General features: G+C 41.9%; 1 protein-coding gene across 1 annotated transcript in view; it reads left to right on the top strand.

Moving 5' to 3' along the window:
• Window positions 1-14209: 14209 nt before the first annotated feature.
• INPP4B (inositol polyphosphate-4-phosphatase type II B) overlaps window positions 14210-20038 on the top strand; it is a 516678-nt gene continuing 510849 nt past the window's right edge. Inside the window, exon 1 of the mRNA XM_045019298.1 lies at window positions 14210-14422. The gene's annotated coding sequence lies outside the window, so the exon portion shown is untranslated. The remainder of the gene's footprint in view (window positions 14423-20038) is intronic.

Below are 20038 nucleotides of genomic sequence, written 5' to 3'. Positions count from 1 at the left end.
GAAGTAAATCGGGGGGCCCGGATAATCTTCATCCTAGAATATTAAGGGAATTGGCGAGTGATATTGCTAGCCCGTTAGCGATGATTTTTAATAATTCTCTAAATTCGGGGATTGTACCGTTGGACTGGAGATTAGCTAATGTAGTTCCTATATTCAAGAAGGGGAAAAAAAGTGACCCGGGTAACTACAGGCCTGTTAGTTTAACATCTGTAGTATGCAAAGTAATGGAAAAAATTTTGAAAGAGAGAGTGGTTAAGGAGCAGGAGGCCGATGACAACTGGGATAGATTACAGCATGGATTTACGAAAGGTAGATCGTGCCAAACCAATCTGATCTCCTTCTTTGAGAAAGTAACAGATTTTTTAGACAAGGGAAATGCGGTGGATCTAATATATCTGGATTTCAGTAAGGCGTTTGATACGGTACCGCATGAGGAATTATTGGTTAAATTGGAAAAGATGGGGATCGAAATGAAAATCCAGAGGTGGATAAGGAGTTGGTTAAAGGGGAGACTGCAGAGGGTAGTACTGAAAGGGGAACTGTCGGGTTGGAGGGGGGTTACCAGTGGAGTTCCTCAAGGTTCGGTTTTGGGTCCTATTTTATTCAATCTATTTATTGCTGACCTGGGAACCAAGAGTAGGAGTGGGCTGATAAAGTTTGCGGACGACACCAAGTTGGGAGGTATTGCCAATTCGGAGAAGGATCGGGATATCCTCCAGGGAGATTTGGATGACCTTGTAAACTGGAGTATTAGTAACAGGATGAAATTCAATAGTGAGAAGTGTAAGGTTATGCATTTAGGGATGACTAACAAGAATTTTAGTTATAAGCTAGGGACGCACCAGTTGGAAGTAACGGAGGAGGAGAAGGACCTGGGAGTCCTGGTTGATCGTAGGATGACTATGAGTAGGCAATGTGATGTGGCCGTTAAAAAAGCTAATGCGGTCTTGGGTTGCATTAGGCGGGGTATTTCTAGTAGGGATAAGGAAGTGCTAGTCCCGTTATATAAGGCGTTGGTGAGACCTCATTTGGAGTATTGTGTGCAGTTTTGGTCTCCCATGTTTAAGAAGGATGAGTTAAAACTGGAACGGGTACAAAGAAGGGCCACTAGAATGATCCGAGGAATGGAAGGCCTGTCGTATGACAGGAGACTTGAGGAGCTCGGTTTGTTTTCCTTAACCAAAAGAAGGATAAGGGGAGATATGATTGCACTCTTTAAATATATCAGAGGGATAAATACCAGGGAAGGAGAGGAATTATTTCAGCTCAGTGCTAATGTAGACACGAGGACAAACGGATATAAATTGTCAGTCAGGAAATTTAGGCTTGAAATTAGACGAAGGTTTCTAACCATCAGGGGAGTGCAATACTGGAACAGCCTACCGAGGGAAACAGTAGGGGCGAAGGACCTCCATGACTTTAAGATTAAGCTAGATAAGTTTATGGAGGAGATGGTATAATAGGATAACGGGCTTAGTCAATAGGTCAATTAAGTGCCAAACTGGTACTTAATTGGGTCAAATTGGGTCAATAATATGATATTCTTAACCTCTTTCAGAGGGTATGGCTGGAGAGTCTTGCCCGCATGCTCGGGGTTCAGCTGACCGCCATATTTGGGGTCGGGAAGGAATTTTCCTCCAGGGCAGATTGGCAGTGTCCCTGGAGGTTTTTCGCCTTCCTCCGAAGCATGGGGCAGGGGTCGCTTGCTAAAAGAGTGGGTAGATCGGCTAATGTGGCCTGCATCTTGCAGGAGGTCAGACTAGATGATCATAATGGTCCCTTCTGATCTTGAATTCTATGATTCTATGATTCTATGATTCTATGATTCCAATTAGAATCAGTTTTGTGGTGCATACATTTATCCAATAGGAACTAGATGAACACCACCAGCCCATTTTACATAGGTGTCCCTCCCAGTAATGTAGAAACTTTCTGTTACTGCCAGCTTGAGTCAGATTTGAAAAGAACACATAGAGCCATCCACTGGACCATCCAGTTCCCCATCCAGATTCATTTTTCTCCTCAAGCTAGTGACACTCTTCATGATTCTAGTCTTAGTGCCTTGTCCCTTGCTTTAGCCTGGCCAGCCCATTTCAGTGCAACTTCACTTGTAACCTGGTACATTCCAACTTCCATTTCCTGCTTCAAAAATAAGGGCCTCATGCTCCTACCTAGGTCTTGCAAAGGGGAGCCTGTGCCTTTGAAAGGGGAACTTTTTCCTCTATATGATACTCCCCTCTTTTCCTCAAGCCCCAGAGGCCCCCCCATAGGGACTCTGCAGATATTGGCTCTGGAGGGTTAGAGGGTGTGGGACAGGGAAGCTGGCTGAGTTCCACCAGATACTTCAACCCCTTAGTTTGGATGGTAACACAGTCCAAATCTGTATTAACTTGTGCTGTTTCCCCTTCATGCTGTGGAATCTTCAGAAGGATCTTGGGGCAGCTGTGGTAGAGGGCGCTCCTGAAAATACTGGGTGGGTAGGAGGAGATGGAACTCTGGGTAGGCAGCAAAGGACAAACATGTGCAGGTCCTTACAAAGGATCCACAATTTAAGTGGTGGGATTGCTCTGACCCAGAAGAATCTGAAGGCAACTTCTTCTATAGAAGTTATTCCCACACAGGGGAGAATGAGCCACTGTAATTTTCACACACGAATGCCCAACTCTATAGATCCACATTTTAATTTTTCTCACCCTTTTATGTGTTTTTTTCTTCCCTTTTTCTTTAAAATAATTTAAATGCAACCTCATATGATAGACCTACCAGGGCTAAATATTTAAACACAAAAGGCAGGAAATGCAAACTCAATACCTAATTTTGGGGCAAGATTATTCTCAACTATAAAGGAAGACTATGTTCCACGGGCCTCTTTTCAACAATTCCTCAATCTTGTCCCACCTGGGAGACAGTGATTGCCCGCTCTGTACTCTCTACGTCAGAGGCTCTCAACCTTTCCAGACCACTGTACCCCTTTCAGGAGTCTGATTTGTCTTGTGTACCCCCAAGTTCCACCTTACTAAAAACTACTTGCTTACAAAATTGACATAAAAATACAAAAGTATCACAGCTAGGGTGACCAGACAGCAAGTGTGAAAAATCGGAACAGGGGGTGAGGGGTAACAGGAGTGTATATAAGAAAAAGCCCCGAATATCGGGACTGTCCCTATAAAATCAGGACATCTGGTCACCCTAGTCAGAGCACACTATTACTGAAAAATTGCTGACTTTCTCTTGTTTGCCATATAATATAAAATAAATCAATTGGAATATAAATATTGTACTTACATTTCAATGTATAGTACAGGGGTAGGCAACCTATGGCACGTGTGCCGAAGGCGGCATGCGAACTGATTTTCAGTGGCACTCACACTGCCCAGGTCCTGGCCACTAGTCCAGGGGGCTCTGCATTTTAATTTAATTTTAAATGAAGCTTCTTAAACATTTTAAAAACCTTATTTACTTTACATACAACAATAGTTTAGTTATATATCATAGACTTATAGAAAGAGACCTTCTAAAAATGTTAAGATGTATTACTGGCACACGAAACCTTAAATTAGAATGAATAAATGAAGACTCGGCACACCACTTCTGAAAGGTTGCCTACCCCTGGTATAGTATATAGAGCAGTATAACCAAGTCATTGTCTGTATGGAATTTTAATTTGTACTTACTTCACTAGGCAAATATCTAGATGAGTTGATGTACCCTCTGGAAGATCTCTACGTACCCCCAGGGGTATGTGTACCCCTAGTTGAGAACCACTGCTTTACATAATATGCCATTAGACTGGCCTACAATCATGGGAGAGTTCCAGGGATCTGTGCAGCCAGGCACATCCACACAAAGGCTCTTGTGCCTTTGTACCAACTCAGGCTCCCAACTCCCTTTCACATCCTACAGCTTCCTGGCAACATACTTCCTGATTGTTGTTGCCAATAGGAGCCCTGGGAGGAAGCTCTGCCTACGATTCATGGGGATGGAAGGGTAATAATGTGCCACCCTCTGCCCTTGGCCCTAGCCTGTTAATCCTCCCCCCTCATACCCTATCTCCAACTCTTCCCCCAAAATAGACCCCGGACCCAAGAGCTCACTGCAGACTCTAGAAGTGGGGATGAGTAGCATATGGGAGGCTGAGTGTCCATTTCTGCTCAGAGGGAGGAGATCTGTGCAAGGATTGTTCCTCTGTGATTACTTGGTAGGTTCTTAAATACACCTCTTGATAACAGTTGGTGCAAGTCTGTTCTCAGGCCCATGGTTAGTTCAGAATAATTAAACTGAAGTCAGTGGGATTCCTCTGAATTTATCCCAGTATAAAGGGAAACAGAATCTGGCCCTATTTGTCACTGTGGGTTGGTTAAAGTTGCTATGAGTAACTTGCATTTTATATATCCTGATTTTTTTTCTTGTTTGAATTCAGAACTTTAATACTGTAGTAATGTAAGGGTTTACATGTTATATCTATAGTGGTTGGCATCACTTTGTCCTTATCTGTAACAAACTATCAGGGGGGAGAGGAAGTGGTTACAAAAGCTGCTTAACACTAATTGTAGGCACTTACTAAAATAGTTTTCCAAGAACCCATATTTTTATATTGGTATAACTTAGCAACTTCTTTTATAATTGTATAACTTAGCAACTACTTAGCAACTTCTATGTTAGCTAAAAATAAAAAAGCAATAATAAAAATATATAAACAAGTGCAAAAACCATGGCATAAGGGGTATAAATTTTGGACTTGGACATACATTGTCTGATATTAAACAGTCTTTACAAAAATAATAATTTGATTGATTAGGTTAATCAGTATTGCAGCAGTTGATTCCAGTGCTTATTCTGAAGAAATTACCTTTATTGGGAATTAATTTGTAAGGAAATTCCTCCTGTGCAAAACCCATACATTCTAGCTTTAACAATATTACACATCTGCATCTGCAATGTCTGTCTCAGAATCGGCAAGGAAACATGTTTTATCTTTCACTAGATGTGTTATATATAGCCTGAGGGAGTCTGCCATATGTGATTTTACTTCAGGATACAAAGACTATACGATAGAACATAGAATGGTCCTTTATTCCTCATGACAGCAGTAAAACATAAAAATGTTTGCAGACAAATCCACACAAATATAGTGCTGCTCCAAAACTCTAAACTGCTGAGCTACAGCAGGTGCTTGGGACAGCTCATGCAATCTTTGTGTGTTCAATGGGATTAAGTGTATGAGTAAGGACTTGTTGCAGAGTAAATGTTTCAGGATCAAATCTTTGGCTCCTGCTGATAGGTTTCTGCATGCTCTCAAGAATAAAGAAAGGGAAGGAAAGAACCCAGGCAGACAGAGGGGGAAATGGGCCCATCTTGTCCTAGAGGAGAGAAGATGAGAGATGGTCGTCACTGATAAAATTGAGTGTGATTTCAGGCATCTAATCTGAGACGTATATTTGAAATTATTTGTAAAATACACAGTAACAACAATAATAATGAATAATACTTTGCTCTGATACAGAGCCTTTCAACTGGGATTTCAAATTGCATTAAAAGCATTAATTAAGGGCTAGATTGTCCCAGAAAGGAACATCTCTGAATAGGGTGTGTGCCCCAGGGGAAGTGCAATCCCTTCCTGAGCTCTTCAGCATCTTTTAGGATTATCCAGCCTGCTCCTGGGGTCCCAACCCCCTTGGGACAATGCATATTCCTGGTGCACACGAAGGAAGCAGCTCACTCCCATGCTCCCCTGAGTGTAGGCCTGCTATTGTCTCTGTCCCTTGCAAAGGGAACTGTTATGTATCAGTCTTTGGCAGAGCACCTCCTCCGTAAGAGCTACATGGGGAATGGATGATTTTAGATTAAGCATTTACCCTAAGACATTAGTGCAGCATGATGCACAGAAGGAAGACTGCTATTTTTGAATGGCATCAGATTGTGAAATGAAACACAGAGGGTAAGAACATTCCACACGGATTTAAAAAATGATTGGGCATCCATGTAGTAAAGCAGGTTCTTTTTTAAAGCCCTGCTGTGACCAGTTTAAAAAGGTCAGGGAGTGGGAGTATGGATGTGATCTGTATGATAGGTAGGAGATAAAGGGAAAATCTTTGTATAACCCAGTTATGAGTATTTGGTGCCTACATGAGTTAATCTGTACTAAACTATGATGGAAAGTTAGTCAAAGGTAAAGCCTCTGTAGAATCTGAAGGTTTGAGCAAAAACATTAGCTAGTCAGGGCAATTTTTGTCAACTCTGGAGGGACTGTTTAGCATTGTTATAATAATAATAATAATCAAGTATTGTTGCAGGTAAGAATGTGCTCCTGCTCACTGTGAAAGTGAATGAAAATAGTGTACTGGACACCTTGTGTTGGTGTAGTCAGTTCCTTACTGTTTGCAGCTTGGTCACCATGCAGAGGCTTAACAAGGACTGGAGTGCAATAATAAAGAGCAGTGTATAATCACCAACTGATCCAAGACCCTTGTGTAAGGCTGACAGACCTCAGTCGGCAGGATCGAACTAGGGATGTCTGGAACTTAGTGCATAAGCTTCTACCACATGAGCTAAAAGTAAACTGGCTCTTAGCTAAGTCTGTAGAGCAGACTCATTTTATCTCTCTCTAAGTGCTATTGGTGCCACTAGATGGGACAGAACACCACATCCAGGAGGTGTGTGGGTTACACTTGCATTGAATGAATCATGTTAAGATGGTCCCTGAGATGCACAAGGGCCCTGTTCATCTAAAGTTTTATTTACAGCCTGATTCTGCTCCCTTTATTTATGCATGAATATTCCATTGCTTTTAAAGGAACTGCTTTTGAAATAAGGTACTACTGTGAAATTCACCCCTACAAAGAGGGCCAGGACAAGGCATCCATCCTGCTTAAATCCTAATTAAGACCTATTATGAGGACTCAAGAGGTGCATATGCTTTTTACAGGCCTTGTTGTGCAGGGTGAATTTCACCCAATGTGGATAAAGATGGCAAAATATAGTCTTTAGCGTTTGAAAGCATAACGTATTCCTGTGTCTCTTGATAAAAAAAGCTTACCAATTTTTTTATGATCTAATTTTAATTATAGAATTTGCATCAGTCATTTTTAATTAACATTGATGTCATAAATCCACACTGACCAAGCATCAGCTGAATTTGCCAGTGTGGGCCTTGCTTTGTATAAAATATTCCATGGAAAAAGTACAAATTTGGTACCTTTGAGCCTGCATTAAAAATAAAAATTGGTTCAGAATATTTTGAGTGATCCTGAACTTTCTCCAATAATGGAACTTTAAGATGCACCCTTCTCTACCAGATCTATCTGTCATATCATAGCATTGTAGGGGAAAATGGCAAACAGATCAAAGAACATGTAAATTTTTTATACAGTATGTGATGCTTTAAAAGTGTTCTGCTATTTGTATTGGTAAGAGAATTCTTTTCAAATCCCATTTTTTTAATATCATGTGGGAGGAAAATATGTTATAAAATCTTAAAAAATTTTTTTTTTAAGTCTTTTTGTTTTCTTGGAACAGCACAGTGTGCATATCTTTTGGATTGCTTCTTTGTGTGTTTAGCAAGCATGGTTGTATATGGCACATGTTAGTATGTTGTATTCTATATCAGTTTTGGGTGAGAATGGCTTTATTTCACTATATCACCAACTACGAATGAAATGGAGTACTATAATCTTGCAACTGCAATCTGCAATAAAAAATGTATGTTTTTTATTTCTTAAACCCACCACCACAAAATAGATCAAAAGTCTGTTTGAAACCGAGGACAAAATTCTCCCCTGTGTGAACTATTCCCGTATAGGGGAGTGGAAAACTTAGAGTTATTGAGTCTCCAGTGCACTGCACCTTGTGTAGTAATTTACATTGGTTCAATGTGAGTGTCAAATGCTACCATTATGATTTGGGAGCATTTTGTATTAAGTTTATAGTGATGTAAATAATTAAAGTGCAGGAAATGTAAAAATGGGTCCACAATAAGGTTGCCAATCCTCCCAGATTGACCGGGAGTCTTCTGGAATCGGCATTGATCTCCCGGTGACAATTGAAAGCAATCCAGGAGATTATAATAGGTACAGTACAATTATTACATTACATCATGTTGGGAAAAGAAAGTCTCTCAGAATAGCTTCAGTCAGAGTCGGTAACCCTAGTCCACAAGAGTCCCAGCAATTCTTCTATTAAGACAACAAGGGAGAAGAATGGGGATTGCACAAAAAAACCCCAAAACAACAACAACAACAAAACCAACCAAACCAACCCTGCCAGCTCAGATCCCTGAGATGTGTGGTTTTCAGGGAGTCTGCTTAAGGCAAGTAGCATCTGCAGGGAGACTCCTGGCCTTTGCATTCCTACCTGGAAACAGGTGCAGATTCCTCTCCATGGACTAAACCAGAGGGGAATACAGGGCTTTGCACAAGGAACAATTAAATTGAAGATAATTTCTAGATTCTCCTGAGTCCTTTAAAGGCCAAGAGTCTGAGGAGAAATTGTTATTAATTCTCTTCCCAGAACGGAGGTAATGTTAGAGTCCTAACTTGGAGTGCTAGTGGATGATTGGATTGAGATTTGAATGCAAAACCAGGGGCCCAACACATAGAACAAAGTGAAAAGTGCCAAAATGTTACTCAGATTGCATCTCAGACAATCTGAATTTTTAAAATGAATTTTCTTTTGGAGTTGAGAAAGATAGATGAGAGACTGCTGATGGTCAAGTCTATTTGTTCCTAATATTTTGATGTTTCTAGTGGGCCTCAACACATCACATTGAAATAGATCTATTCTGGCATCACACAAATCTTGCCTGAAAATCATACTGCGAATGAAAAAAGGAATGGCAAATTCTTATCAGCAAGTAGGGAACCGTGTACAGTTTGCATTGCAGCTTTTCTGATGATGCTATTGTTTTAGACAGTAAGCTAACTGTTGGACCCTGTGCCCCATGGAAGTGTTACTGAAAGATATTAGAAATACTTTGTCTTTTGTGATAAAACAGAGTTATGTGACTTTTTTGGCTGAAACTAAACGTTTAAGACCTGTTAGTTGAAATTTTGCCCAGAAAGCTTGTGTATTTCTAATGTATGTATTGACCTAATAAAAAGAATGGCCTTTGCACCTTCTCCTCTTGAATTCAACAGCATTTGCACTAATGTAATTGAGAAAATAATTTGATCCACTGCACCAGATTTTCCAGCAGCTACACACTGTGCAGTCATTTACACCTATGCAAAGTGAGTGGGGGTAAAACTCCACCTTTCTTATTTGGTTCTATATCAATTTTATATAGATATAAATAACTACACTTGAGTAACTGCTATTGGAAGAGAGACAATAGTGGAGTTCTAGTTACTTTGTGGGATTTTTTAAGCACTGACTTCTTTTCTCATGGAGAGTCAAGATGTGAAACTACTCTGGAGATAGACCTGGAATTTCCTGGATGAGTGGGGATATAATATGTTTCATGTCTCCAACTAGTAGGAAAACAATCAGTTCAGTCCATTTCATTTTGATAATACCTTATTGGCATGACAAGTTATATAAATGTTGCCAAAATGTTAAAGGAAACAGAATCTTCAACTAGTACTAAGAGCAGTAGGAACAATCTACCCAGAATAGGGCTTCATGTTGTGTTTGCCCATTTCTGATTTGGTAGCAGGTTGCTACAGAGTGTGATGCTATCTCTGCTGTCTCTTTCCTTTCGCCAGGGCTCACACATTGTTTATCCTCATTGTCTTATGATGGAGAGTCATTGACCATTTCTGATAATCTGAGGAAATATTTCTCCCTACCCTCTGTTGTATTTTATACATTTTAGTAGGAACAGTCTCTCAGTTGCAGTTTCACCTCTGTCATATTTGTTGTACAATTGTTCCTCTCTTGATTATTGCTCCTGCAAGTTGTTCTGTGTGGGCAGACTTCTGCCCAGATCCTCACTGAAATCAGTGGGTACACGGTGCTGCCCACATGGAATAGCTCACAGGACCAGGACCGTGCTTTGCACAGTGCTTTGTGTTTTTTTCAGTTTCTACTCACAGTCTCCCAATCTCCAGTGCACCTTATGCAGTTATTTACCTTCATACAGAGTGAGTGCAGAGTGAGCATAAGATGCAATCAAATCATAATGGTAGCATTTTATACCCATTTTGCACAGGTGTAAATGACAACATGAGGTGCTATCTGTTGTGGATTTCCTGGTCACTCTTTTTGTGCTTGGTAAGAGTCTGTCTTAGCTTAGCAGATTTCACTTTAGTGAGCTGGTCTGCAGTGACAGTTCTGTGCAGAGAGCAGTACCAGTCTAGCTTGTTGTTGTTTGGCATTTATTCTTCCCCAGAGATTTGTTTTGCTGTGTGATAGGATGTGTTTCCCCACAATCGCCCTGAAAGGGTTAATGTAGGCCAGAGGGGCCAATTAACCTATTAAGCTGCAAGCTGGGAGAATTAATGCCCTTAGGAAAGCCCTAATTAAGGGAAGCTCACCTGTGCAGGAACAGGCAGGGCTTCTATAAAGCCAGGGAGAAGGGTGCTATGATAGGGGCCAGAGAGGTAAGTAGTCTATAGTTACTCTCTGAAAGGAGGAAGTTCTGTGGCTTCAAGAAAGAAAGAGAAAGAAAGGAGTGAGCGGGCAGGCAGGCAGGCTAAAAGGTTAGGAAAGCCTCAGGGAAAAGGTAGTAAGGTTCACAATGGAACAGGCAGCTGCTGATGAGAGGGTTCCTGAGCTAAACCCCAGAGCAGAGGATGGGGCCTGGGCTCCCCCACCAGCTACTTGAGAATTGGCACCATAGGAGCAATGAATAGGAAAGCTGTGGGTAAGGAAAGACTTTTTAGTAAAATTGGAAGGGGGGAAAAATGCCTGGTGACCTGGCTGGTAGATAACCTCATGAAGAGGGAGCACCCTGATTCATAAAGAGTGAGACAGTGGCAACAATGTATGCAGCAAGTGGTAGAAAAGACTCAGACCTGGAAAGAGCTAATCCCCAGAGTGGCCAGGAGGAGGCACCACTTGTAGTGAGTGGCTCTCATGACATGGTGATTTAGATGTTGGTCTAGCCACCTAAATCTATATCAAGGCACTTAAATAATTGCCTTATTTTCAATAAAAATGAGGTGTCCTTGTGGCACCTTAAAGACTAACACATTTATTTGGGCATAAGCTTTTGTGGGCTGAAACCCACTTCATCAGATGCATGGAGTGAAAAATACAGTAAGCAGTGTATATATATCACAGCACATGAAAAGATGGGAGTTGCCTTACCAAGTTGGGGGGTCAGTGCTAATGAGGCCAATTCAATTAAGGTGGAAGAGGCTTAGTCTCAACATTTGGCCAGAAGGGGTGAATATCAAAAGAGGGAGAATTACTTTTGTAGTGGTAACAAGGCCAATGCAATCAATGGCGCTCAGCATCCCCAGCTCCAAATTGAACTCAATGTGAACGCCACATCCCTGAAAATCAGGTCACTTATTTTGATGCCTAAATAGGGTTCCCAACTCTTTCCAGTTTTGGTGCTATAATGTGTCTTCATGTTCTGTCTCCATAATAAAAATTTAGTTTATTTTGGCTGGTTTGGGATTTTTCTGAAATGTATTTTTGCTTTTTGTTTCCATGTTGACATGAATTCTATGAAATTGTGAATGGGGTGCTGTCAAACTTGAAACAAGAATTAATACAAGGAAGTTCTGTGGTATGCAGGAGGTCATACTAGATCACAATGGTCCCTTTTGGCCTTAAAAATCTATGTATATTTCTAGTGAGTGCATGTTCCTCTAGCACAGAGGTCCCTCTCTACACCCTTCCTCCAGAATAGCCTATATTTTGGGGGGGGGCGGCAGACAGAGTAAAGGGGCCAAGATTGCAGCCAGGGAGCAGGGGCAGGAGCAACTAGGATGCAATGTGGGAGATGGCAGCTGGGTATGGCTCAATTCCTGTCTCCAGCCTTGGTCCTGGGTGGTAGCAGAGCTGCAGTAGGGTCCACAGCTAGGTGCTGAGCCATGCTGGGGATGGGGCCGGGAGCTGTGGCCAGGGGTGGGGCTGGCCTGTGCTCCCTCCATGCCCCTGTAGGGGGTGGCCCCCTAAGGAGGTGTGCCCCACACTTTAGGGACCTCATTTTCCATGCAAGATACTGCTAGAGCAGATGACCAGATCATCAATGTACAGTAGTCTAAAAAGCAGACTCCCCTTCTTCTGCTCCTACTGCCTCACTTTTTCTGACAAAACCCTCTTTAAATAGTATGTACTCTTCAAAATCATTAATTTAAAAAATGCAGTGTTTTTCTGATCACCAGTGGATGGCTATAAAGGTATTTTTCAGTATAGCAAAACCTAAGGCCTAATACTGCAATAAGCTCTGCATGAGTGGACCCAAACATCCAGCAAAGCTCATCTCCTGTGGGGCTTTGTTATGGCACAGGAGTCTGCTTATGCGCATCTGATTACAGGATGGGGGCCTAAGTAAGGGCCCAATCCTGCAGTGATTTATGTACCTGTAGTTCCATTGATCCCAACAGCACTTTGAAACATCTGGATCTGATTAATGTGAAAATGAGTATAGACAAATTGTTGTCAAATGCGTAAAAAGCAAATTGTAAACTGATTAACCCCCTCCCCTAGCTTCTTTTGGTTGTTTTACCTCTAACATTAAGAGGCATTTATATAGTTAAAATGGACTGAACACTGTTCCCACTTTTGGCCTGAATGGTTAGCCAATATTTTGGGTCTGCCGAGGTTATTTCTGGCAGGAGAAATTATTTGTATTATTGTGGTGCTCAAGAGACTGAGCCATGGACCAGGACCCCGCTGGGAGCTGTGTAAACAGAAAAGATGGTCCCCGTCTCTCTCTCTCTCTCTTCCCCCCCCCCACCATTGACATATAAGACAGACAATGGATGGATATTGACACTCCAGCAGAGAAGTAGAAGGAGACAATACTGGTCTACATGGCAAACAGTGTTTTCAGCACACCAGCAGGCTACAAATCAGGTATTGTATTTCTTTGGTGTAATAGTTGTTTATTCACCAAGAATGTACACAAGTTCCTGTTTCCCCAAACACAGTGGAAACAAACAGGAGGCAGTTTCTTTACTGTCAAATTCCAAGCCTGCCTTTCCAGAGGGTTCTGTGCCACCAGCATCTGTATCTCCCTCTCAGGGCCACACTCTCAACTGCTTCTCTGTCTGACTGAAGGCTCTCCCACCCCAACACCCACACATCTGCAACCAATCAATCACCTCACCCCTACCTTTGTAACTAGTCAAAGGAAAACCCCTCAGCCTATGTAGCTTAGCTTCTGCTAGGCCTTGCCATGCAACCCATTGCCTTGGGTGGTGGCTTCCTATTGCTGTCAGCTACCAGTACATGAATGGCATTGAATTGGTCTTTCCATTTAGCCTAACACATGCTGTGAGGGTGTACATGACAGCCATTATCACGTTCCAGCATAATAGCATATTAATCTTTGCCAAACATTGGACAATATTATGACAGGCCTGCAAGATGCTGAGGGGCAAAGCGTTCATGCTCTGCTAGATGTGGGGCAGGTACACCATCAGGCTTGTCCCTCTGTAAAATCCCTTCTCCATTAGCAAGGTGTGGACACCCGCCACCCCACCCCAAATACTCTTCTAGTCCAGTGCAGTTAATGGAGTTGTTTTTCCTAAAATGCCCCATTTCTAGCTGTGGGGAGGCGTGACTAACACTTCCTCTGGGCCACGAGGGGGCATCTACGTGGGTGGCTGTGCCCCGGCCTCTCCAGCGGAGGGAGAGCTGGGGGCTAGCTCAGAGCTTGACCCTTTCCTAGAGGTGTGGGGGGAGGAGCCCTGGTCTCCAGCCCCTCGGCAGAGTGCCCCGGGGGCGGCTGGGCAGACTCAGGGGAGCTCTGCCCACGCTGCCGGGCTGTGGCCCCGGGGGAGGCTGCAGCGGGCGCCCGGCTCCTCTGGGCGGCGGGAGGGGATTGGCAAGCGGCAGCTTCCCCCTCCCACACGGCCGGCTCGCTCTCCCCTCCTCCAGCCGCGGCAGGTCACCTCGCTGTGAGCGCGGCTTGGCGGGGCCGCTTTGCGCAGTGACAGGCAAGGAGGCGGCGGCGGCAGCGCGCGGCTGCTCTTCTCCCCGCGGGCGGCCGGGCAGGCGGGCGCCAGGGCTACTGACTCCGGGGCCGCTGCCGAGCTGGGGGCCGCCGCCGGCGGGCTGCGCTGACATTGGGAGGAGACGCGCCCGGAGGGAGGCGGACGCTGCAACTTGTCGCTGCGGCTGCGGGCAGAGGGTGGGTGGCCGGCCGGGTCTCGCTGCCCAGCAGCGCCGCAGCTCCTGGCTTCCTCTCGCCGTCTCGGCCAGAGGCTCCGGACTATAAATAGCAGGTTACTCAGCTGCTGAGTGACAGGCGCCCCGGGGGCAAGCGCGGCTCGAGTCTCTGCGCGGCAGGCGCCCTGCTCCGAGCCAGGTAATGACCGTGCGGACGGGCCGGGGCTCGGGGTCTCTGGCTGCGTGGCGAGGGGACCAGGGTCTGGAGGGGGGCATCTCAGGTGAAGCCTCCGTCCGCCGCTCCAATCAAGTTTCTCAGTGTTCCGGTGCTAACCGAAAAGCAGAGCCCGGAAGATGCCCCAGCCAGGAGCTTTGCAAAGCCTGTCTTCCGGGCTGGGCATTTCACCTGCCAGCCCGGCAAAGCCCCAGAGCGACAGAGCTGCTGCAGGCGCGGCTCTGGGGAGTTTGTTCGGGGCTTGCAACTACTTGGGTCAGAGAGAGCGAGCAGGGGCCCTGGGCAGCTGCTGCGCTCCCCCGCCCCCCGCGTGGGTGGAGGTTGCTGCTCCCTTCTGCCCACTCGTGCCTGCTCTTGCCCCCTCACGAGGTGCGGGTAATGTTGTGGGATCTGCCGCCCCTTCTTTATTGTCACCCTTTCTTTCCCTCCCCGTTGGGACTCGAGCCAGGGGGTGGATGGGTGGCGATCGGTGGGTGATTCCCCTTTCTGCCCCCCGCTGCTGAGGAGACTTGCGGCCGGGTACCAAACAAGGAGGTTGCCCGGAAAAGGGAGACCAATTCAGTACTGACGATGAGCCTAGTTTGCAGGCTGCTGCTGCGTATAACTTATTAGCAAAAGCCGCTGGGGGTTCCTCTCACTTTTAATGCAGGGTTTGAGCTATCTGATCTCCCATGTGGTACCGGATGCATTTCATCAATTAATTTCAGGCTACATATTTTTCTTGTCACCCCTTCAGCAATTGCAAAACGTGCTCCTTTAAAACGTGGCAGTTATTTAAGTCCACTAATCATGGCATTTTTTAATGAGTGATTTAAAATATTTAAAGTTTGATACCTAACTGGTTATGTTGAGAGTAGAGTCTTCCTCCTAGTGGTTTAATTTTTTTAGACCGGTAACAGAGCTGGCATCCTCTAACTATGTTACAAATGGTTAGGTGTTAACCAGCATATACTCTAGTGTAGTAGACGTCAAAAGCTAAGACACTATATATAAATAAGTTGAAGACAGTCGTGACCTAAAATAGTATCAACCAGGAAGGGAAGATAATGAGACTTAGTCCTTGTACCACTGCTCCTCCCACAAACTGAGGCACAAATTATAAAGTAATGTGAATGTGGCCCTGTAATGTATGAAGTTCTCGGCTTGCTGATTTATAGTACATATTAATTTAAGTATAGTGACTTAAAGTTAAAGAAATTGAAAACATTTTCATGAAAGTTTATAAAATCATGATTTCATCTAACATGTATTTATCCTTCCATCTTTCTTGTCTGGAAAATATTTATGCTTGTTTAATTACATATACTGAAAGCTGGCTAATCAGGTTGGTACAAATCATATTAAAATTTAGGCTAATATTTCTAGTCTTCACTGACTACATATGCACTCCACATCTGTGTTTCAAAGGTCTTTATGTTTCAAAAAATGATGTTATACGTATATAAGTCTAAATGACAAATATTGGCAATATTCACTTTAATATCCAAACACTAATCCATTTTATAGATTAATTACTAGCCAAAATTAAAAAAAAAAAAGCATTGGTTGAAATACAGAAGCATAAAAAAACTTAAATTGTTGGTAGTGTTTGTTTCGAAGGGCAATCAATGTCTCCTACTGATTTGTCTTAAATTTATGACATAGATTCTACTTGAGACTTTTAGTTCTATCCTCTAATTCAGGAACTTGTATGGGATTTTATGCACACAATTCCCTATGGTATTATTTGGAGTTACCTATGCAGGACCAAATCCTGCTTGCCTTATTCATGCAAATAGTCCCACTGAAATTAAGGTACTAGTCACAAGATTAAGGTGAGCAGGAATTGGCCCTGGTTAACCAGGCAGTCCTATCAGTGTTAGAGGAGGTTGTACAGGGTTTAAGTCTGGTCAGAATTCAGCTCAGAAATATCTTCACATTGATAAGAGATTTTAATTTATTTTTGTCTTGACACAAAATCTAATATGGCAATATTGAGAGAGCAGAGAACTCTGAATTCCACTCAGTGCACTTGGGAACCTATATGAATTTCACTTCTCAGCTGACTGTTGAGCAGAGGTTATGAGAGAAACTATTTTGTCATATAAATTAGAGAGGGAGAACTTGTATTAGTCTTCTCTTGTCCCTCTCCTGCTAGTATATTCTCAAATGGTTTGTCCAGTTCCAGTTTTAAATGATTCCAGTGATGAGGGGGCTTCCATTACTTCCCTTGAACTTTTATAAGTACAGTAGCTAGAAATTGGTATGAATTCACAAACAACAAGTTAAATACCCATATACAATGCAACTAGTTGCACAGATTTTTAAAAAAAGTAGAATTACTTCTTTGTCTTATTTTTCATAAAAACTGTTTCTACAAAAATTGTTTTATAAGCCAAATTTAGTTAGACATGTAAGGAGAAGGGTCCAGAAGGTCCTCTCACATACCCTGGTGTAATTTCATTGTTAAATTGAGTTAATCCTGATTTACACAGGTGGAAAGTGAAAAGAGAATCAAGTCTAATATTTTAAATAGGCCTCATGAGAAAGTCTGACATACTAAACCTTATCCCCCTTACCCTCTAGTGACTATTGCCCATAGACATTTCTAAGTTTCACTTATTTTCACCACTGGAAAGGATTTTTTAATGAGAACTCATAGACAGCATTAGCTATAGTTGTATAACTGGCATACTATAATATTGAATGCATAATATAATTTATTGGGTTCATTTCTGTGACCGGCTGAATCAGTATTGCATGATCATATGCTGTTGTGCAGTAACACTTTTTAAAAACATCATTTTATATCCTTGGTAGATAATGTTTATCCTTTAAATATCATACTTTTAAGGCATTTCCCATGTTATTAGACCTATGTAATGCATTCACAGAGGTGGATGTGCTCACTGAGAATTTTTCTAGAAAGCATTCTGTAGATATTTAAAGGTGAAGAAATCAAAATAGTAAAATGATCTTATGTCTTGTCTGAATGGGGAGCAGAACTAACTTAACAGGTTTTTCTCTTGAAAAAGAAAGTGTTCCTATATATTTGTATGTACTGTGTCATAATTTCACCAGTCTTCTTATCCCATTGCTCCTGTGTGTATCTGCCATTGCAGTAAATCTGTCAAGTACAGTGAAGATGCTAATTTGACAAGTATAATAGAATTTGTTAATAACAGTTGCGTAACTGCAGTTTTTCTGGTCATTGTAAGAGGTAGTCATATAATACACGATGATTAATAGGGTTGCATCTGAAGAAGTGAGGTTTTTTTATCCACAAAAGCTTATGCCCAAATAAATCTGTTAGTCTTCAAGGTGCCACCGGACTCCTTGTTGTTTTGATTAATAGGGAGAAACTCTTGTAGGAAATGAGATTTTACTGTATACAGATTATGCTAGGTTTTCATGTAATTTTTTTGTAGTTATAAACAACATTTCTAGCAGTATAGTGGTACCTAAAGCATGTTCTAAGCTTATAGGTCAGGGGTGTGTTTTCTTTATAAAAATGACTTTGAAAAGCTCAATCTGCATTAAGTCAGTGGATGAGGATAAATATGTAGGGCCTGATTTTGGCTTGCACCATGTATAGTTATTTACACTCAGTTTGCACAGAAGTAAAACAGTAACAAATCAGAATTGTAGTGTTGTGCAATGTGGGAATAAAGGCACTTTCACTCTGGTTTGGTAGTGTTTTTAGTCTCACTTAGCACATGTGTAAACAGCTACACATAGTACCTGGCATTGGGGAATCAGGCCCATAGAGTGAAATTTTTACCAGTATAATGGTGTAAATATGGAATAATTCTCCACTGGTTTTAATGGAATCAGACCAGTACACACCGTTGGAAAAGGGAACAGCATCTGGCCTCAAAAATTTAAGTAAAAAGAACAGGAGTACTTGTGGCACGGTAGAGACCAACAAATTTATTTCAGCATAAGCTTTTGTGGGCTACAGCTCACTTCTTCGGATGCACAGAATGGAACACACAGACAGGAGATATGTGTGTTCCATTCTATGCATCCGAAGAAGTGAGCTGTAGCCCACGAAAGCTTATGCTGAAATAAATTTGTTAGTCTCTAAGGTGCCACAAGTACTCCTGTTCTTTTTGCGGATACAGACTAACACGGCTGCTACTCTGAAAAATTTAAATGACACTTGATGTTCAGGATAATTGCAATCCAATACTGTTAGTGATCTTTTTTAGTTATCTGTTCAAGGGAATGTCTTAGATTGTCAAATAGAAACTATAAACAGTGGGGATTGTGTGGAAAGAATACCTTCTTGTCTATAATCAAAATAACTTGACTACCTTGTAAAGTTAAACTGTTTTTTTTTTAAATTATGCCAGATGTACTATTTATGGAACTTCTTTGCCACTAACTGTCATGACAAACAACTAGTGAGGCTGCTGTAGGACTGTCACATGACACAGCCTAGTTGTGCAAATTGGCAGCGATAATGATAAGAACATTTCCTGTGTGGGGAAAATTGTCATTCATGCTGATAATTGAGCAAACTTTCTTTAAGACATGTACAACAGCTTGCATTTCAGCTTCAGAGGGATTAGGCTTCTCATTCAAAAATGATAAGCTCCCATGATTGAACACTAAAACAAAGGAATATGGTACACATGTAGAGGTAGCAAGTTGGGATAAAACAATTAAATCTTTAAATTTGAAATAAACTCTAAAAAGAGAAATTAGGGAGGTCAAGGCTGTGCTTCTTAACCACTGAAAACTATTGTTAGTGGTTATTTTATATCATTTTTAATATGGAGAGCTGCTAAATTTGTAACATTCTAATTGGTATATCTATTAAAAATCTTCATAATAAATCACGTATACTGAATATTTAATAAATAGAATAAAAAAATCCAGGTTGGATTTTTACCTGTGCACATGGAATTCAGGTCGTTTTCAACTTTCAGGTTTGTCAGTGCCCTCTGGTCTTAAATTTATGAAATTGGAATGATTTTGTTCAGGTGAATATAGTGTTGTTTTCCCCTGTTTTTCAAACAATATACAAATATGTTGACTGCTATTAGTATGAAAACATTTTGCTTTAAAAAAGATAGAATTTTCATGTTCTGAATCTGTCAGATACTTGGAACATAAATACATTCTACACTAGATGGCAGTATACAATACTAAGAAGTCTTAGGTCATTTTAACTGTAACAAATCCATTAGAAACTATGGGTAATGTTTCAGAAGCAACTAACTGACTTAGGAGCCTAAGATTTTCAGAAGTGACTTAGTCTAAGTGCCTAAATCTTGTTCACTTTCAGTGAGACTTTCACCTCACTTTCAGTGATGCTCAAAAGTACCACTTCTGATAGTCTCTTAGGTTTCTAATTGTTAGCAGTGTAGTTGTAGCTGTGTTGGTGCCTGGATATTAGAGAAACACGAAGAGCTCTGGGTAAGCTCAAAAGCATGTCTTTTTTACCAAGTTGGTACAATAAAAGATATTACATCTCTTAGGTTTCAAAGTCACTTAGGTGCTTTTGAAAATGTAATTATATTTATTTTAAAACTGTGTAGACTTGAGTTTTTATCAGTCAATACAATTAAAACCAATAAACAGATGAGACCTGAT

The sequence above is a fragment of the Mauremys mutica genome, chromosome 5, assembly GCF_020497125.1.
Source record: "Mauremys mutica isolate MM-2020 ecotype Southern chromosome 5, ASM2049712v1, whole genome shotgun sequence".
In the NCBI taxonomy this organism is placed as follows: domain Eukaryota; kingdom Metazoa; phylum Chordata; order Testudines; family Geoemydidae; genus Mauremys; species Mauremys mutica.
This window is presented reverse-complemented; position numbering and strand designations above follow the sequence as displayed.